This window comes from Ursus arctos, unplaced genomic scaffold (genome assembly GCF_023065955.2).
Source record: "Ursus arctos isolate Adak ecotype North America unplaced genomic scaffold, UrsArc2.0 scaffold_2, whole genome shotgun sequence".
NCBI lineage: Eukaryota > Metazoa > Chordata > Mammalia > Carnivora > Ursidae > Ursus > Ursus arctos.
In genome coordinates, this window is record NW_026622874.1 from 18768488 (window position 1) to 18782167 (window position 13680).

Here is a 13680-nt window from a genome sequence, read left to right on the forward strand (position 1 = left end):
GCCGGGCTGGCACGGGAGAGGCCGTCAACACCCGGGTGCCCCCTCCCACCCCCGCTGCCCAAAGAGCTTTCAGCCGCAACACAGGCAGCCTCCCCAGCCTCTTTTTTCCCACTCCACCCCTTACTACGGGCTCTCGACTCACACATGGCTCTGCCCCTGGGCCTTTGCACAGGCTGCCCTCTTGGCCTGGAAGGACTGCTCCCCCAGTCCCTCGGTCTCCTACGCCCTCATCTCCCCTTTCCCTTTGCCCAACTAACTGCTCCTACCTCTGCCCCCTTCCATTCGCTGCAGGGGCCTTTGTTAGGGCTTAATAACAAAGCCCACGTTTACTGAGCACTCCTGGTGTGCCTGTAGCTCATTGAATCCTTCCAACAACTCCCTAGGATCCACATCACCATGTCTGTTTTACAAATGAGGAAACCTAGTCACAGAGAGGTAAGTGACTTGGCCAAGGCCACCGCGTGGGAAGGGATGGAGCCCGGATGCAAGGACAGTGGGTGCCCTGTGGTAGGCGGGGCTCGTCACTGGGGCTGCACATTAGAACCCCCTGGGGAGCTTCCCAAATACACTGATGTCCAAGTGCACCCTACAGCAAGGATCTGAATTTGTTGGAATTGCATCTGAATTTTGTAAAAGCCCCCAGGGAGAGGACCTTTTTGCTTGTCTGTCTCCGCCACCAGGTGCAAGCAGCTTGGGAGCAAAGAACAAGCCTTATTCATCATCATGTTCACAGCGTCCCGCACACCAGAAGGACTCATTGTGTTGAAAATGAATGAATGAATGAATGAATGAATGAACTAATGAGCAAGTCAAACCTCTCCCGGGAGCCAACCTCAAGCCCCAAGATCTCCATGTTAGCTTCCTTCCTTCCTGACTCCATACCCTTGTGTGGTCTCCCCAGAAAAAGCTGGTCAAGGGTGACTCTGCCTTGCCAGGCCCTGCCTGTGTGGAGGGGTGGAGGGGCCAGGATGGTTGGGCAGGGGGCTCCCAGGCCTTAAGGGATCAGTCTCAAGCCAGATGCCCTAGGAGAGGAAAAGAAGACTGAAGAACTGGGCATCCACAGTGGCCGACGCGGACGCAGGTGGGAGGACAGGGAAAGGGCTGACAGACACTTGCCACACGGCACGAAGCTCCTCACACCCACCAGAGTCCAAGATGCTGCCTGTGGCTGAGAAAAGTTGGAGGAGCCCTGCAACAGAGAAGGGGACTAGGACAAAACAGTCACTCTTACGACACGTGATTCACTTTGACGTTTTTATCCTATTCCGTTTAATTTTTTAAAATCACTGACTGGCCCACAGTTGACTTTAGGGCCCAGTGGGTCACAACTCGCAGTTTGAGAAACTGACTGGAAACACTGTGTCTCCTGCTGCCTCCCAGACTCCAGCCTCCAGCGCTGAGGTCTGGGTCTGCGTCCCACTGTCCGTGTGCTCTGTCCTGGGTCTCTTAGCTCACACCAGCACCTCCAGCTCCCAACCAGGGGTCGTCGCTGGTCCCTCCCTGTCTCTCATTCTTGGCATCCAATCACACCACAAATCCTGTAGTTCCTGTAATCTGGAACCTTCTAGAACTTTCCACGTCTTTCCATGCCCACTGCCACCCGGCTCCAGCCACCATCCTGTCTCTGGGACTGACAACCCTGGCCCCACGAGTCCCTCTGCTTCTCCCCACACACAATACGCCCCCCACTCCACACATCCTCAGGGCTCCCACTCAGGACAGCGGCTCCATCCCCCGCTGCACACGGCCTCCCACATCTGTTCCTCACACACACCAGGCTTCCCCCTGTGCCTGGGCTCCTTCTCCTGACTTGATTCTCCGCAGTCCTTCATCTACGCTCAGGCCCAACCCAAATCTCCCTGTTCAGGGTGAACTTCCCACCCACCGGCTCTGCAGGATCTCCCCCCACGCCACTCTCTGTGACTCTCCCTTCCCGTCACCCTGCTTATCTCCTGCCCTGCACGGGTCATTTTCTCTAATAATCTTGTTTGCTATCTCCTTGCCAAATGTCTTTTCCCCCATGACGCTCTGGGAGGTCAGCGACCATTTCTGCCCAGGGAACTTCCTAGGCACCTTGGACATACTTGCCACTTAGACACCTACATGGAGACACGAATCGTGCAATTATATGCAGAGCAGCCAGCGCTGGGTTCTGGGCCTGGGCCCGTGGGTTTGGGGGAAGGGGTGAGAGGAGCCCAGCCTTCGGGCCCGGGGTGGCAAGCAGGGGACAGGTGGCTGAGGCGTCCCTCTCACACCTGAGCTGACAGCTGAAAAACGGGCCTTTCTTTCCACTTTGTCCCCCCTTCAACCTCTAGGTCTGTGAACTCTCGGGACAGGCGCCCTTCCGTCTGTGGGAGCTGAGCCCTGGGCGTGCAGGGACCCTGGGCGTCCTGCCTTCACCCCACCTTACCTGCGGTGCAGCAGAGGGACAGTGGCCGCCCCGGGCTCCGCATGGCCGCAGCGCAGGGCAGGCAGGGGGGAGACTCCTCACCCGGCAGAGGCTACACCTGGTCTTCCGGGGCTTTATCCCTCACCCTCCACTCTCCTCCTCTTCCTCCCAAACTGACAGATTTTACTAAACAAATGCTCTGTGCGTCCTGCCCGCCAGCCCCTGTGTGAGGTGCTGGGGGGGGCACCCCGCAGGAAGCACCCCAGTCCGGCAGGTTGCAGGGACAGCAGCAGGCCGGCAGTCAGTGAGCAGACAGAGGCCGGGGTGGGGGGTGGGGGACAGGGAACTGCGGGTGGGGCCAGGCTCAGCTGGACGGTCCTCCCTGCTCACAGCCCCAAGCACAGCACCAGGGAGCGGCCTTCGGATCCCCAGTTGACAGGTGGGAAGGTTGTGGCTGGGAGAAGTGAACTAACTCGCTTACAACTACCTGGTAGGCACTAGCAGCACAGCAGCTGAAGGCCACGGGAAAGAGGAGGTGGCGGCGATGGGCCCCCAGCAAGTCCTCCTTCAGTGACATCAGAGGTCCCCCACCCAGGTCTGGGCTCTGGCCCCGTGATTAAGCACAAACCGGAGACCAAGAACCAAGAACAGCTCGCTCTCGCTCTCTTTCTCTCTCTCTCTCCCTTCCTCCCTCCCTCTCAACATCCTGTTTATGCCCAGAGCTCTCTCCATTCCCTTAGGGGCTAAGCTGTCGGAAACCAGAGTCTGGAAGATTCTTTTCTGCCCTCCACCCCTTCACACCCTCCCCAGAGGGAAGTGCAAACAGCCCCTCTGACTGAAAGGACAAAGGGAAAGAGGAAAAAATTGTGAATGCTTCCCCGCTAATGCTCGGCCACAATAGTCCCTTATGCAGTGATGGCCTCAGATGGCTTCCTCCAGTGGCAGGACGCGATTGTGCCAGGGCCTCTCCGGGGGCAGAAGAGAGCCTGACGATGCCAGGCCTGCCAGGACCCTCCCACGGGGCCGCTGGGCCATTCGCCCAGGACTCGTTGGGTATCCTGAGTTAAGGGCCCAGCGAGGCACCCCGGGCTGCCCCCTGGGGCAGCCCAGCAAAATCTCTCAATAGGGAAGGGGTGTTCCGGTTTGTCTTAGGAGAAGGTGCTGTTATTTTTCTCTTTGGATTCCCACTCCTACCCAGGACCGTCTGGTACACAGACAGAGACCCTGAATCCGGAGGGACCGAGGAGGCTTCAACTGGGCACGGAGGGCTGGTGATGAGGGGACACGAGTTTCACTGGACGTGGGTCAGGGCAAAAGGAACAGAGAGACAGGGAAGCAGCAGGTTCTCGGTGACCCAGGGACACACCATTGGGTTGCACAAGTCACCGGAAGCAAAGGGGGTTCGTGAACCGCCCCCCAGAGCTGCTGACCCTTCCCCCAAAGTAAGAATGCATTTCCACTCCGACGTGATACACCCTTCGGTTCAGGTCTATATAACCTTCACTTTCCCACAGTCAATATATACCTTTCTCCCAAACCAACTAGACCTGCATCCCCGAAGTAGAAGCCGTGTTGCCCACATTTGCTTTAGTACCCGGACAGCATCTTAGCAGCCCGGAGGGCAGGCAGGTGTTCTCCTGCGTAGCGAGCTGCTAGAGACTGTCCAGGGTCTTGTTAGAGATGCGCTTTGTGGCCACACTGCCCCAGCCAAGAACAGCTCGAGGGGTTTCTGTAAGCTTTGATTCCTGTGAGATAATAGATAATATACGTATATTGCTCTCTGGCGTTTCTGGGCACAAACCTTCTAGAACCCTTGTTATTTCCTGGGTGATAGGAGTGACTTCTGTTCTAACGAGGCGACTCTGGGTGGGCTCCTGGATGGAACAGGAGCCGCTCCCCAGGAAGTGAAAGCCATGATGAGAAGTTTGCAACCGTGGGCCCATCCCCTCCCCAGAGTTCATGGCTGGTCACGCCTGCGTAGTGGAAGCTCCATAAAAATCCCAAAAGTACGGGGCACGGGCATCTTCCAGGTGGGAGAACACATGGAGATTGGGGAGAGTGGGGGGCTCCGAGGGGGCGTGGAAGCTCCGCCCTCTCCTCATCCCTTGCCCTGCACATCTCTGTTGCTGAGTTACACCCTTTTGTAAGAAACCAGTGATCTAGTAAGTGAAATGCTTCTCTTTCTGTGAGCCGCTCTTGCAAATTCACTGAACCTGAGGAGGGGTCGTGGGAACCTCCAATCTACTTGACCACACTTGTGGTCAGAAGTACAGACCACAACCTGGAGTTGCGGCTGGCGTCGGAAGCAGGGGCTGGGGCTGGAGGCTGGGGGGTGGCAGTCTTCCAGGACTGAGCCCTTAACCTTGGGATCGATCGGATGCCATCTCCAGGTGTACAGCGTCAGAGCTGAGTCAGATTGTAGGACCCCCAGCTGGTGTCACACCATTGCAGTTGGGGGACGCCCCCCACACATCTGGTATCAGAAGTGTTGTGAGTGTGGCGGTGGTGTCCGAGTGAGGGAGACACACAGGAGGACTGGGGGCGTTTTCCTGAACGATTCCGGACCAGGGTTGCTAATTCCTTCACAGGAGGGAAATGATGGTGAGCTCACAATGGTGCTATGAGAGCTAAATGATCTTTGCAGTGGATTTGACACACCACACAAATTCTAGTGTGCGACAAAACTGTACCTCTTGATTGCCTCTAAGTCAACCTAAGTGTTTTAAGGTGTACGCACAATAAAATGCGTCTGAGTATTTAAGTACACAGTTTGATCGGTTTTGCAGCACGTATACACCAGTGGGACCCCCGCCGTAGTTGGATTCTAGAACATTACGAACACCCCAGAACGTTCCCTCCTGCCCTTTGCTGCAGTCCCAGCCCCACCCCAGCTCCAGGGCACCACCCATCCTCTTTCTGTTGCTCTAGATTTGTTCTCTCGCATTTCCGCATTTCGTTTGAACGGAATTGCCCTTGGCACAGTGCCGGTAAGATTCGCCCATCTGTCACATGTATCTGGACGTCACTGCTCTTTAATTCGCTCTTCCACTGGCAGCGTGCTTTCCGGTTTGGGGTCCTTGTGCACAAAGCCTCTGTGAACACTCATGAACAAGTCTTGTGTGGATATATGTTTTCTCTCTCTCTCTTTTTTGACAGATCCTGCCACAGGTTTCTTTGTACAAATAGCGCAGGAGGACCCCGGCCCCACACAGACAGAAGCCCAGGGGTCACGCCGGTCCTCCTGTCCTCGCGCTGGAAGACAGAAGCCTCTACTGGAGGCTGGAGCCTGGGCGCCTTTGGGAGCCCGAGCCAGGGCAGGAGCTGCAGACCGAGCCTCGGGGTGTGAGTCTTGGCCTTGGCCTTTGGCCGACACAGCCTGAGTGAGACCCTTGGCAATGCAGCACGAGCATGTTTCCCGAGCTGGGGGTGAGCCATGCAGGGAAGTCGATTGAGCTCACGGCTGCCACTCTTTGGGATCTCAGGCTTGACCTCCTGGGGCTGCACGAGGGCCTTGGCATTGTTGGCCTGCATCTTCTCCAGGCCCTTCTTCTTGTGCTCCTTGTAAACATGCACGTTCCCCAGGAACTTGGGTTCTACCCCTTAAGAGATTCATATCTTTGTGACTGGGGTCTCTTGATGCCATTTCTGGGCTATTTTCGTGACTGGTTGTGCATGGTGTGATTCCTGGACTAGGCCACGTCTGCACCGAAGCCCGCGGCTCCCGAAGCGCGTCGGACCGGAAGAGAAAGAGAAAGACTCTTATTTCTTTGGGGTAGGTGCCTAAGGGTGGGACTGCTGGGTAGCATGGTAAGATCTGAAAGTGGGTGCTATTAAGAAACGGCTAACTCTCTTCTAGAGTGGCTGTGTCATTTCTCTCCTGCCACAACACAGGAGAGTTCTAGTTACTTTGCTACCGTGGCAACATTAATTATGACTCTGAGCTCTCACCCTACCAGGGGGGTAAGGAAGAAATTTAGCCTCATGTCTTTTCAGGGCTGTTTCCACAACACACACACACACACACACACACAGTGGGAGAAGAACAAAGGCTGGGTCTTACACTGTCTATACCGATTACCACTGAGATCTCCATTTTTCTGGATTATTTGACATCTGCCAACCCTTCCATGGCTGAGCCCCACACAGCTCTTCCTCTCTGAGGTCCTTCTGCCCCGGGCACTACAAGAAAAGCACAGATGGGGCATCTGGGTAGCGCAGTCGTTAAGCATCTGCCTTCGGCTCAGGGCGTGATCCTGGCGTTCCGGGATCGAGTCCCACATCGAGCTCCTCCGCTGGGAGACTGCTTCTCCCTCTCCCACTCCCCTGCTGTGTTCCCTCTCTCGCTGGCTGTCTCTCTGTCACATAAATAAATAAAATCTTAAAAAAAAAAAAAAAGAAAAGCACAGATGAATAGCTAAACATGTTATTCTGCCTTATATATAAAGCACTTAGCACAATCCCAGACCCATAGATGATGCTTAGTTAATGCTTCCTCTCCCTTAATAGAGGAGAATGTTGTTCTCTCCCCTGTGGAGATGCACTTTGAGCTGACGGCTAGGACGGACGCTGCGAGTATCACAGCACGTCTGCCCTCGGAGAAGGTTCGGTCGGTTGTCCGGGCTGAGAATGGTCTACGGTGACCACTTGACTCCAAGCTCATGCTGCACCTTGTTCATGTCAATCCCGCAGAGCCGCAAGCAATATTCCAGTCGATAAAGGGCATCTCTTAAGTGTACCTGCTTACCACGGGCCACATTCTCCACTCCGAAAGTGGGGCTCTGGGGTGAGAAGTTCTTGACCTTTCTTCCTGCTTGCCGTTATGAACCATTTATTCGGGTTGTAACACAAATCCGCGTCACCCATCGTCTGTTGCAAACATAAGTCTCAGTGCCTGGCAACCAGGCAGCGGGCACACATAATGATTAAACAAAGGAATGAATCATTGACCGTCGGTGATTCTGTGGGTGTGGACGTGACCTGTTGGTTAATCGTGCTCTGCGGGGCCCTTTCTGCTCGAAGGCAGCGCTCTGCTGCAGCTAGCCTGTCTAATCCCTGCACACCTGGGGAAAGCAGTGGGGCACCTGGGGCAGGTCACTGGGGGCCTCCCTTGGACGACTGGACACCTTAGAGAGAACCGCCCAGGGTCCTCTGCTCTTGGGTGCCCCCTGTGGGCTGGAACGCAGTAATGGACATCCCGTCCAAGTTTCCTTCATCCTGAAGAAACATTTTTCCGGGTGCCCAAAGGAAGATGAACCCCTAAACTACCACGGAATGTATTTTTCATTTATTTCCCCCCTGGTTAAGTGTTGTTTTAGTAACGAATCTTTAAAAAAAAGCAAAATTCTACTTTATTCCTCTAAAAAATATTTCAGCCAATAAACACATGAAAAAACCTGCTCAACATCACTAATCATTAGGGAAATGTAAGTCAAAGCTGTAGTGAGATACCCATATACATTCATAAGGATGGCTACTGTCAACAAACCAGAAAACAGCAAGAGTTGGCGAGGATGTGGAGAAAAGGGAACCCTTGTGCTCTGTTGATGCCGCCACCATTGAAAACAGTACAGAGGCTCCTCAAAAAAGTAAAAACATGGTGACTAACATCACATAATAAAAAGTTAAAAAAAAAAAAAGAACTTGACCTGAAAAAAAAAAAAAAAAGTAAAAACAGAAGCCCCATATGATCCAGCAATCCCACTTTTGGGCGTACACCCAAAGAATTGAAGGCAGTGGGGTGCCTGGGTGGCTCAGTCAACCGAGCGTCCGTCCGTCCGTCCGACTCCGAATTTCAGCTCAGCTAGTGATCCTGGGGTCTTGGGATGGAGCCTACCCCTCCCCCCCACGCTCAGCAGGGAGTCTGCTAAAGTTTCTCTCTCCTTCTGCCCCTCCCCCTTGCTTGCTCGCTGTCTCTCAAATAAGTAAATAAATCTTTTTAAAAAGCATTGAAAGCAGAAACTCCGAGAGCTATTCGTTCGCCCATGTTTAGAGCAGCATTTATTCACGGTCACTAAAACATGGAAGCAACCCAGCGTCCACGGAGGGAAGAATGGAGAAGCAAAGTGAGTATAAACAGACACTGGAATATTATTGTTCAGCCTTTAAGCGGAAGGACATTCTGGGGCACCTCGCTGGCTCTGTCGGTAGAGCACCCAACTCTTGATCTCGGGGCCGTGAGTTCGAGCCCCCTGTTGGGTGTAGAGATTACTTAAAAATAAAATCTTTAAAAAATAAAATAAAAGGAAGGACGTTCTGATCCAGGCTACAACAGGGATGAACTGTGAGGACATTATGCTAAATGAAATAAGTCAGCCAGATGAAGACATATTGTACGATTCCACTTAAATGAGGTACTTAGTCAAATTCATAAATACAGAAAGTAGAATGGGGGATGCCAGGGGCTGAGAAGAAGAGAAGGAAGAGCTGCTGTTTAATGGGTACAGAGCTTCAGTTTTATAGGATGAAAAGGGTTCTGAATATATTATAATCACTGAACAGTACATTTAAAAATAGTTGAGATGGTAGATTTTGTGTATTTTACTACAATAAAAAAATTAGAAAAAAGTAAATGTCTCCTGAGTTAATATTTACATAATTTGACACTTTTTCTTTTCTTTAACCTGTTATGTGTATTATGGCCAATTTTGCTCATATTATCTCTCAGGTTACTAAATTCTTTTGGTTTCACGTCACTGTGTGTGTTTGCATGTCGGCTTTTTGGTTTGTTCTGTTTCATATCATTTTCTTCAACAGTTATTTCATCCTCTTGTAGGGGCCATGACTTCATTGATTCATTATTGATTTCCCCTCAGTGTTTTATTGAGTTCATCCTGAGGGTGCCGTGAGGGGTTCCACAGGAGGGAGTTACTGGGGTACACGGCGCATGCACCCGGCTGTGTCTGTGTCTGCTAAATCTCCCCACCCTCACCCCCTGCACTCCTGGGCTCGGTCCAGAGCCCCGGGCGCGGGGCCGGGACTACAAATAAAGAAGAGGACTCCCTCGTATCTCTCTAAACGCTGCTTCCTGCCCTGGGAGATCCTGGCCTTGGTGTAAGGAGTGCAGGGCGGGGGCCTCAGGAGCGAGGGGACATGGGAGCAGCTATGAGTCACAGGGGGCAGTGCCACACCCTTTACATACTTTGCCTTATTTAGTTCCAAGAGATAAAAGTTTAAAAACCCATGAGGTAAGTACCTTATTATTACCCCATTTTCTGGAGAGGAAGCAAGTTCGGGGTGCGTAAGAAGCTAGCCAAGGTCATGTAACTAGTACGGAGAGGCCCTGCGGTTTGAAGCCGGGTCCGCATGATCCTAGGGCCCGTGTCCCCCGAGGTTGCTATTCGAGGCCTCACCTCAGGGTGGCTGAATCCGCCGGAGGAGGGGATGGCGTCCCCACATCCGCGTTGTGCGTGCCCCATGTCCCCTCCTTTCTCTCTTTAACCCCAATTTTACGAATGTCAAGGGGAAATGCTGACGTGGGCTGTGGCAGCTGGGACAGGCCATGCCTCCGCTCCCCTAGCAGGGCTGGGGGGGGTCCCCATGCCTCGGCTGAGGTGGTCTGGGGAGAAGGTTAACCCCGCTGGCTGTGTAGCCAGGCTGCCTGGGTTCATGGCTCTCCCACCCAGCTCTGTGACTTCAGAAAAGGAGTTAATGTTGGAGTTAAACTGCTTCCTCATCTGTAAAATGGAAGCAACAGGAAGGCCTACCTCTTAGGACAGCTACGTGGATGAAATAAAATCAACACCCTCCAAGTGCTTGGTTAAGACACTAGTTATCTTCCTACAGGGATTCCCCTTCTCTGCAGGGGAGCCCTTGGCTCTAATTCAACCTGCAAGGGGAAACCCCGGCAGGGGTACCAGGGAATCACTGCACCAGAGGGTCCAGGCCCACAGGCCCAGAGCCCCTTGTCAGGGGAACCCTAAGTCCCTCCTCCCCAAGGGGACAGCCCAGTGCTCGTGCCTGCGAGGCCCGCCCTTCCGCAAGGACGCGTGCGTGGCCAGGTGTCTGCGGCTAACCCACACACCTGTTGGCCATTGACCACGCTGTGCGACAGGCCGAGGAGACACAGGGCACTGCAGAGGCCAGGCAGGGGCTCAGAGCTGCGCTCTTGAGAGCAGGTCTGAGAAGGAGCTCAGAAGGGGGCCAGGACTGAGCGTAGCTGTGCAGCCATGGCCGAGGGCTGCTGGGGGAGTCTTAAAAGAATGGGGGGTCGGAAGGTATGGACAAATGCCCTCCTACTTGATGGTCTCCAGGGGACAAAGCTCTGTGAGTGAGCAGAGGTGGTGGCTCCGTCGGAATGGGTCATGCCCTAAAGCTGAGCAGAGGGAGAGCAATGCGTCCCGGAGGACTTGGCCTTGATATCACCGGGCTTGGTGGTGGCCAGGGAGAAGGCTCTCCAACAAGGAGAAAGGGAGGAAGGCAGGCTCTGGTATCAGAACGGCCCGAGGGGAGGGTCTGGGTGCGAGGGGCCTGAGAGCCCAGGGCCTCCTGCTGGGCCCACCCCGGAAGCAAGTTCAGGAGGGCAGGGCCGGAGGTCAAGCCAGAGGTCAGTAAAGGCAGACAATGAGCGGTGCTCCGGGTGAAGTGACCGGTCAGGAAGGCGGGAGGGACAGGTCATGTGATGGTCAATTTTACATGTCAGCTTGACGGGGCCAGGCGTGCCCAGATATTTGGTTAAACATTATTCTGGGGATGTGTGTGAGGATGTTTCCAGCTGAGATTAGTACCTGAGTTGGTGGACTGAATAAACCTGGTTGTCCGCCCTAATGTGGGTGGGCCCAGCCACCTGTGGAAGGCCGCGGTCTGGGCCCATAGACGATGCAGGTGTTCTCCACATCCATCATCACCTCGAACTCTCTCTTTGGAGCGGGCCCTGGGAGCGAGAAAGGCAAGCGGAAAGAAACCTTCCTCTCTGCCTGCGCGCCTTCGAGCTGGGGTATCAGTCTCCTGCGCTTGGAAGGGGACTTAGCTCCAGTGGCTCCAGATGTCCGGCCTGCAGATGGCGGATTGTGCCCCTTCTCGGCCTCCGCGATCACGTGAGCCAGTTCCTGAGAACGAATCTCTTGGAAGGTAGATGGATAAGTCTACCATAGGCAGCTCTCCCTGTGCCTCTGTTTCTCCAGAGAACCCTGACTCATACAGGTAACCAAGCGGAAGACGAAATAGAAGGTGTAAAGAATGCCCTGGGGCGGGGGAGGGGGTCCTGGCAGCCGCAGCACTGAGGTCAGGTCAGGGTACTAAGTAGAATCAGCCAGAAGCTCCTGGAAGCCAGACCCGCACAGCGAAGTCTCCTTCGTGTGGACTTCGGGGTTTCCAGTTTCTAATTCTCCCTGTCCTGAGAGCTGAGGCAGATCCATGTACAAACACCTTGGGGCTGCTACGTTTTTGAATATCCCATTCTTTGCTGAGGCAGGAACCCCCAGCGCCTCTGAGAATGCGTGAGCTGCACACAGTCTGACATGGTGAAATGTGAGCTTGACCCACACAGCTCAGAGGACACCTTGTTCTACACTGTTAGGGGGCGTGCGGATTTAAGTCCTGTCCAAACCGCTATATATAGTGACAAGGCCAGGTAGAGGTGAGCTTGGCCCAGACGGAGCCGAGAAAGCTGATACGGTATGCAATACACCTGCAGGGGCAGGCCAGGCACTCTCTATGCTGGAAGGAGGACCCATTTGATATGCCAGAGACCAGTGAACACCATCTGAGGCCCAGCATGGAGTGCGTGCTGGCTTGTAATCCTCCTGGGAGCTTCTTGGGTGTAATTTGAAACCAGCCCCTGGGAGAGACAGAGGAAGGAGGCAGCCATGCAGGTTGGCAGGGGTCAGGTCTATCAAGCCAAGGGGACAGACCAGGCTTGTCTTGGGCAGCAGCAAGATGAAAGCATCCTTACCCCCGAAAAGTTTATAAAGAGGACCTCGCAGAGTCTAGTCACCAATGCCCTGCAGGTGTTTTCACCACATCACTATCTCCAGGCTCTACCCTCAGAGCAGCCTCCAAGGATACCCTGGGAGCAAGAAAGGCAAGTGGAAACCACATTCCAAGGACAGGGAAGGGGTGAGGAGCCTCCAAGTGCTGGGATCCAGCTCATGGGTCTTTTCGATGACCTTCCCCAACAGGGTGGTCCCCCCGATGAGTAGAGGGAGGGCATCACCTTCAGAGGTCCAGGCATGTGGTGGGTCCTGTGCTCGGTTTTAGAAAAGAACCTGGCTCTAGAGGAATCAGGGTGCTGGGAAACTCACAAGGCCAGGCATGGGGTCCAGAAGAGCATGGCAGAGAGCCAGCTCCAAAAACTGGGTCGGGCCCCTCTTCTGGGCTCCCTCAGCACCGGGGTCTACTGACCATATTGTAAGTGCAGTTCTACTGAGGCTTCTGTCGGCCCCATCAGCGACGGGTGCCCAGGGGCCAGCACCATGCCGTAGTTACCTCTGTGTCCCTGGTGCCCCGCAGGGTGCTTGGCACGTGGCGAATGCCCCGCGAGCGTGTGTTGAAAGAACTGGGGACTCAGTGCAGAGCCCCCTGCTGCATGAAGCCCTGCTGCTTGCTCAGAACCAGCCTGGCCCGGAGCCTGGAGGAGCAGATCTGTGAGTGCGGTGTGGGGCTGAGACCCGGGTGCACCCCAGGCTTCACAGTCCTCTGGACGGGTCGTGGTGGTCATGGTTTTTAGAGGCAGGGGAAGGAAGGGGATCACTTTGTTTCAATCAATAATTAGGTAAAAGTAAAAGAACACTTGTGTTGGAGGGGGCTCAGGAAATGAGAGTGGCTTTGGGGTTTGATTCCATCCAAGTTATCTTCCTCTGTGCCATGATTTTCACATGAGCTTTGCCACCCAGAGGAGCGATGTCACTTAACGCTTCCCTCCCTCAGCTTCAAGTAGGAGCCCAGGGTCCCAGAGTATTTGTCTGTCACGTGGCCCAGGAGCACCCCAGAGCCCCGGCTGAGAGGAGCCGGGGCTATAGACGGCTCTTCTGTAGGAAGAAGATGGGCAGGCTTCCACATTTTTCCTGAGCAGCTGAAAAAGATTTCTGGAGGAAGCACTCCCTGCAGAACCAACTACAGCGTGATGTGCTGTCAACCTCTTGTGACAAAAGTCCAGCCAAGGTGTTTTGATGCTATAAAAAGTATCTGTCTGGTGTTTGGTTACAAAAAAAAAAAAAAAAGTCAAGTGAAAGTCCTCATTGTAAAAAAACCATGAAGGACTTGCTTTCACACCCCCTTTTCTCATGGCCACTAAGTATATTACCAACCTCGAGAATCTTCGGGATGTCACCGAATGGAAATACTCAACATTTCCA

General features: G+C 54.0%; 1 pseudogene; it reads right to left on the reverse strand.

Annotated features, from left to right (window-relative positions):
* Positions 1-5411: 5411 nt before the first annotated feature.
* Positions 5412-6195, reverse strand: LOC123001577 (60S ribosomal protein L29-like; annotated as a pseudogene).
* Positions 6196-13680: the final 7485 nt, after the last annotated feature.